Source organism: Cervus elaphus, chromosome X, assembly GCF_910594005.1.
Source record: "Cervus elaphus chromosome X, mCerEla1.1, whole genome shotgun sequence".
NCBI lineage: Eukaryota > Metazoa > Chordata > Mammalia > Artiodactyla > Cervidae > Cervus > Cervus elaphus.
Genome location: NC_057848.1, coordinates 39,520,534 through 39,527,925, shown reverse-complemented (window position 1 = coordinate 39,527,925; position 7,392 = coordinate 39,520,534). Strand labels below are relative to the sequence as shown.

Sequence of the window (7,392 nt, the reverse complement as noted above, 5' to 3'; positions counted from 1 at the left end):
CTAGAAAGGAAGGAAGTGGATCATTCTGATGTAGATTGTCCCTCCTTCCAACACCCTCTACACATACACAGAAACACACAGAACTATGCTTGGGGTGGAAGTAGTTACTGGATATGCAAACTACAAAGTTTGCAGAGGCATACAGTGCTCAGCTTGGTTCTGACACCTTCTATTTATGTGCTATTTTTTACTTTTTGCACTGTTTGTATCATGACTGAGAGCAGTCTAAAGGTGACTGGAAAGTAATTGGAGTTGTTTAGGTCATTTGCCTGGAAAGCATGGATACAAAAGAGACCCAAGACAGGACAATTAAAAGATGGAAACATAATTCCTGGAGAAAGAAATATTTTCAGAATGATACAAGATTCCATTTGGACCCCTGCTTCCATGCTCTGTACCCCATTTCTCTTTTCTTAATGTCTTGAATACCCCTGATGTCTGTGCAAGAACTGGACAGAGGGTCAAGAAAGCCTACTTGCACACTTGCTAAGGAGTCACTGGGCCAAAGACTCACACAGCTGCCACATTCCTCTTTTTCTTGCAAAACAAAATGTGAATAACTGCAAGTGGCAGAGGTAATAGTGTTAAAAATAATTATGTTTTTAGTAAATTGTTTAGAACATCCAGCAACTAAAAATTATTGGTAGGAACTGATGTGTAATGCATTTCACAAATGCATTGTATTAGGACATGGTCTTTGAACTTGGTGACCAGTCTGTGGGCATCCTGTCTGGATCATATATTTTATTTTTGTTTTGTTTTGTTTTATTGTGAACTTTAAACATACAACAGAAGTAAGGTAAAACATTCCAGATTGCAGGTATTACAGACATAAAGAATCAGATACATATTCCAGATAGTGAAGAGTTAGAGGTACAGTCTTTCTGCTTACTTAGTGGAGAGATTTGGGGGAAGCTTCAGCCCACAGTCTTGAATGCCTTGTCTCTTGCTCATCTGTTCAGCATTTTCTTTAACCTTCAATATACCGCTCAGGTGTCTCCTCCTCTGAGAGAAGTTCATTAACTTACTGTGGCAGGGATGTTAACTCTGTCATTTGTCCTATCTCTTGGGCATATTTTCACTTGTTATCCTGCTGAATGGGACTTCCCTGGTGACTCAGTAGTTTAAAAAAAAGAAAATCTGCCTGCCAATGCAGGAGACGCAGGTTCAATCCCTGGGTCAGGAAGATCTCCCCAGGAGAAGGAAATGGCAACCCACTCCCATACATTTTTCCTGGGAAATCCCATGGACGGAAGACCCTGGAGGGCTACAGTCCATGAGGACACAAAGAGTCTGGCATGACTGAGTGACTTAACAGCCACACCGACATCCTGTTGAGTTAGAACTGCTTGTATGTTTTTCTCCCCCACCAGCTGATGGTCAGCTCCCTTCAATTTTGATGGTCAGCTCACCTCAATTTTGAGTCTGCCACCCTGGAAGGAAAAGTTTCTGGGAGTTATAGAGTAAAGTTTAGGAGAATAAGGTAGAGAAGAAGAGGAGGGGAAGTGAATGGCAGGAACATTGCAGAAGGTGGAGGAGGTGTTTACCATGGTCCTAATATGGACGAGGTGGAGGATGGAGTCGGAAGTTGAGGGAGCCTGGGAGAAATCTGTCTTCTTGGAAAAGTAAAGACAAACAGATGCAAAGGAAAATATTCCTTCTTTAGGATATTTTCCCTGATGAACATCACATATTTTAATTTGATAACATGTTTCATGTTCCCAATGGTATATGGGCTGCTTGAGGTCAATATTCAAATTATCCATCTTTGTATTGTCTTCAGTGTCTAGCATAGTGATGCATACAAAGTAGGTAGCCAATCAGTATTTATTTCATCCCTCTTCTACAGCTGAATAGGTTGAGTAATATTTAGATTGGTACAAAAGTAATTGCAGTTTTGTATTGTTGACCTTTGCCTTTTGATACTGAAATATGCTTTTAAATAAATGTGGTTATGCTATACATCATTTTAATGTGCACGTCTCATTTTATGTTTTGTTTCTATTGACATTACTTGCTATTTATTTTATATTTACTTTACACTAGGGAAATGATGTTAGACAAAAAGCAATTTGAGCTATTTTCTTATTCAAGTTCAAAATGGGTTGGAAAGCAGTAAAGACAATGCACAACACCAACAATGCATTTGGCCCAAGAACAGCTAACAAGTGTACAGTGCACTGGTGGTTCAAGAAGTTTTGCAAAGGAGACAAGAGCCTTGAAAATGAGGAGCACAGTGGCTGGCCATTGGAAATTGGCAGTGACCAACTGAGAGGATCATCAAAGCTGATCCTCCGAAAACTACATGAGAAGTTGCCAAAGAACTCAACATCAACAATTCTATGGTCATTTGGCACTTGAAGCAAATTGGAAAGATGAAAAAACTCAACAAGTAGGTGCCTCATGAGTTTAGAGAAAATGAAAAAAATCATCACTTTGAAGTGTCATCGTCTCTTTTTCTACACAACAATGCACCATTTCTCAATCAGACTGTGACCTGCGATGAAAAGTGGATTTTATATGACTACCAGCAATAACCAGCTCGTGGCTGGACCAAGAAGAAGCTCCAAAGCACTTCCCAAAGCCAAACTTGCACCCCAAAAAGGTCATGGTCATTATTTGGTGGACCGCTGCTGGTCTGATCTATTACAGCTTTCTGAATCTCGGTGAAACCATTACATCTGAGAAGTATGCTCATCAAGTTGATGAGATGTACCACAAACTGCAATGCCTACAGCCAGCATTGGTCAACAGAAAGGACCCAATTCTTCTCTGTGACAATGCCTAACCACACAATCAACACTACAAAACTTGAACGAATTGGGCTACAAAGTTTTGCCTCATCCGTCATATTCACTTGACCTCTTGACAACCGACTTGTTCAGTCGCTAAGTCATGTCCCATCTCTGCGATCTCATGGACTGCAGCACACCAGGCTTCCCTGTCCTTCACTATCTCCTGGAGTTTACTCAAACTCATGTCTGTTGAGTCAGTGATGCCATCCAACCATCTCATCCTCTGTCGCCCTCTTCTCTTGCCCTCAATCTTTCCCAGCATCTTTTCCAGCAAGTGAGCTGTTCGCATCAGGTGGCCAAAGCATTGGAGCTTCAGCCTCAGCATCAGTCCTTCCAATGAATATTTAGGGTTGATTTCCTTTAGGATGGACTGGTTGGATCTCCTTGCTGTCCAAGGGACTCTCAAGAGTCTTCTCCACCACCACAGTTCAAAGGCACTAATTCTTTAGTGTTCAGCCTTCTTTACGGTCCAACACTCACATCTGTGCATGACTACTGGAAGAACCACAGCTTTGACTATATGGAGCTTTGTCAGTGAAGTGATATCTCTGCTTTTGAATACACTAGGTTTGTCATAGCTTTTCTTCCAAGGAGCAAGCATCTTTTCATTTAATGGTTGTAGTCACTGTCTGCAGCTCTTTTGGAGCCCAAGAAAGAAAATCTCAGTTTACACTTTTCCCCCATCTATTTGCCATGAAGTGATGGGACTGGATGCCATGACCTTTGTTTTTTGAATGTTGAGATTTAAGCCAGCTTTTTCTCTCTCTTCTTTCACCTTCATCAAGAGGCTATTTAGTTCCTCTTTACTTTCTGTCATTAAAGTGGTATCATCTGCATATCTGAGGTTGTTGATATTTCTCCCAGCAACCTTTTTTTAAATTAATCAATCTATTTTAATTGGAGGCTAATTGTTTTACAATATTGTGGGTTTTGCCATAGAAAGACATGAGTCAGCCATAGGTGTACATGTGTCCCACCATGCCACCTCCCTCCCCACCCTATCCCTCTGGGTTGTCCCAGAGCACCAGCTGTGTGTGCCCTGTTTCATGCATCAAATTTGTACTGGTCATCTATTTTACAAATGGTAATATACATGTTTCAATGCTATTCTCTCATATCATCCCACCCTCACCTTCTCCCATATAGTCCAAAAGTCTGTTCTATACATCTATGTCTCTTTTGATGTCTTGCATATAGGGTCGTCATTACCGTCTTTCTAAATTCCATATATATGCATTAACACACTGTATCGGTGTTTCTCTTTCTGACTTACTTCACTCTATATAATAGGCTCCTGTTTCACCCAGCTCATTAGAACTGACTGAAATGTGTTCCTTTTTTTATAGCTAGGTAATATTCCATTGTGTATATGTACCACAATTTCCTTATCCACTCATCTGCTGATGGACATCTAGGTTGCTTCCATGTCCTAGCTATTGTAAACAGTGCTGCAATGAACATTGGGGTACAGGTGTCTCTTTCAATTCTGATTTCCTTGATGTATATGCCCAGCAGTGGGATGGCAGTTCTATTTCCAGTTTTTTAACGAATCTCCACACTGTTCTCCATAGTGGCTGTACTAGTTTGCATTCCCACCAACAGTTTAAGAGGGTTCCCTTTTCTCCACACCCTCTTCAGCATTTATTCTTTGTAGACTTTTTGATGGCAGCCATTCTGACCGGCGTGAGACGGTACCTCATTGTGGCTTTGAATCGCATTTCTCTGATAATAAGTGATATTGAGCATCTTTTCATGTGTTTGCTAGCCATCTGTATGTCTTCTTTGGAGAAATGTCTGTTTAGTTCTCAGTCCCATTTTTTGATTGGGTCATTTTTTTTTTTTCTGGTATTGAGCTTCATGAGTTGCTTGTATATTTTGGAGATTAATTCTTTGTCAGTTGCTTCATTTGCTATTATTTTCTTTCATTTTGAAGGCTGCCTTTTCATGTTGCTTATAGTTTCCTTTGTTGTGCAAAAGTTTTTTAGTTTAATTAGGTCCCATTTGTTTATTTTTTGTTTGTATTTCCATTACTTTGGGAGGTGGATCATAGGGGATCTTGCTGTGATTTATGCCAGAGAGTGTTCTGCCTATGCTTTAATATAAATGTTTTATAGTTTCTGGTCTTATTATCCCGGCAATCTTGATTTCAGCTTGTGAGACATCCAACCAACTACCACCTCTTTAAGTATCTTGACAACTTTTTGCAGGAAAAATTTTTTGTATGTGAGAAAGCTCTTTCACAACCAGCAGGAGGCAGAAAATGCTTTCCAAGTGTTTGTTGAATCCTGAAACTTGGATTTTTACACTACAGGAATAAACAAACTTATTTCTTATTGGCAAAAATGTGTTGATTGTAATGGCTCCTATTTTGATTAATAAAGATGCGTTTGAGCCTAGTTAAAATGATTTAAAATTCACTGTCCAAAACCACAATTATGTTTGCACCAACTTAAAAGAAACTGTCTTAAGACTTGCACTATGAAAGTTTTCTTGCTTACATCCTGGTGACCATCCCCTAAGGTGGAACAGAGAGTACTGACAAGTGGAAAGCAATTATAAATGTATCAGAAATAAAATCTTTTTCTTTGAAATAAACGCTTTTTCTGTAAATTTTCTGCCTTTTGGTAGGCCGGGGAACATTCTTCTATATCAGATGGAACTACAGCACATTATGACTGTAGACTCCAAGTTGTATAGGTGAATTTTATTACTATACCCTGAAGAGCAGTTATTATAAGAGTAGGTTTAAAATGGAGTTTTCAGTTTTCTTTTTTTGCTGCACAAAATTAGCTTATTTTGTTTTCTAAAAAACTCATGCAGCTCCACAGATGAGCTTATTTCTGGGTCCTCAGTAGGACATCTATCTAAGATAATGTTTGTTTAAGATATTTTCCATCAATGAAAGTGTATGTTGATTTCATAATTATTAGTTTAAGTTTCTCTTGGGAGTAGTTATAACTCTGAAGGTTGAAAAGATCCTTATTAAAAACTCTTTTTAAAAAAAAAAAACCCTTCTATTTCTAAAAATGGTTTCCTTTTCCATTTTGGAAATAATTCTAACACTAGCCATCATGTTTCAGAAAGAAATGATTTTTCAGAAGCATTTAGATGTATGTAGCAATGTAAATATTTTTCATTAACACAAATTGTTTACCACAGCTGGAAAGTCATGGACAAAAAACAATAAAAAAAAAAAAACTCTTGGAAAATTTCCTTCACATTTCAATTAGTCTGTATCCATCTTGAGAAACAGCGCAGGCATAGGAAGAGGAGATGGTTAAGAATGTAGATTGCTGATATTAACAGGAGACTTTCAATCAAAACAGACACAAATATGAGTTGATAACTGAGGTTAAACTGTTACATAAATGCTACCTCATTTAAATATCTGAGGGAAGGGCTTAGATAAATGAACTTCTATGAGACAGTTCTTCAGAGATGAAAATGGTAGCAAAGCAGCTCAAAATGATTCATGCCCCTCAAACTGTGGGAAAATAATTTATCTGGTTTTGACCAATTAATTTGCTAGATACTGATTGCTTCATTATTTCAAGTATAACTCATAAGGGTTAATGGAGATTATCTAATTTTTAGCCACCAGTTCCTTAGATAACAGACACCAATATCTCATAGCATGCAACAAATTAAACTAATTTGATAACAGAGTGCCTGATGAACTATGGACAGAGGTTTGTGACACTGTAGAGGAGAGAGGGATCAAGACCATCCCCATGGAAAAGAAATGTAAAAAGGCAAAACGGCTGTCTGAGGAGGCCTTACAAATAGCTGTGAAAAGAAGAGAAGCAAAAAGCAAAGGAGAAAAGGAAAGATATTCCCATTTGAATGCAGCGTTCCAAAGAATAGCAAGGAGAGATAAGAAAGCCTTCCTCAGCGATCAATGCAAAAAAAATAGAGGAAAACAATAGAATGGGAAAGACTAGAGATCTCCTCAAGAAAATTAGAGATACTAAGGGAATATTTCATGCAAAGATGGGCTCGATAAAGGACAGAAAAGCTATGGACCTAACAGAAGCAGAAGATATTAAGAAGAGGTGGCAAGAATACCCAGAAGAACTGTACAAAAAAGATCTTCAAGACTCAGATAACCACGATGGTGTGGTCACTCACTCTAGAGCCAGACATCCTGGAAGGTGAAGTCAAGTGGGCCATAGAAGGCATCACTACGAACAAAGCTAGTGGAGGTGATGGAATTCCAATTGAGCTATTTCAAATCCTGAAAGATGATGCTGTGAAAGTGCTGCACTCAATATGCCAGCAAATTTGGAAAACTCAGCAGTGGCCACAAGACTGGAAAATGTCGGTTTTCACTCCAACCCCTAAGAAAGGCAATGCCAAAGAATGCTGAAACTACCACACAATTGCACTCATCTCACACGCTAGTAAAGTAATGTTCAAAATTCTCCAAGCCAGGCTTCAGCAATATGTGGACAGTGAACTTGCAGATATTCGAGCTGGTATTAGAAAAAGCAGAGGAACCAGAGATCAAATTGTCAACATCTGCTGGATCATCAAAAAAGCAAGAGAGTTCTAGAAAAACATCTATTTCTGCTTTATTGACTATGCCAAAGCCTTTGAC

The 7,392-nt window shown here is 38.8% G+C and overlaps 1 pseudogene; it reads left to right on the top strand.

Annotated features, from left to right (window-relative positions):
• The first annotated feature begins 2,050 nt into the window (after positions 1-2,050).
• Positions 2,051-5,171, top strand: LOC122690758 (annotated as a pseudogene).
• Positions 5,172-7,392: the final 2,221 nt, after the last annotated feature.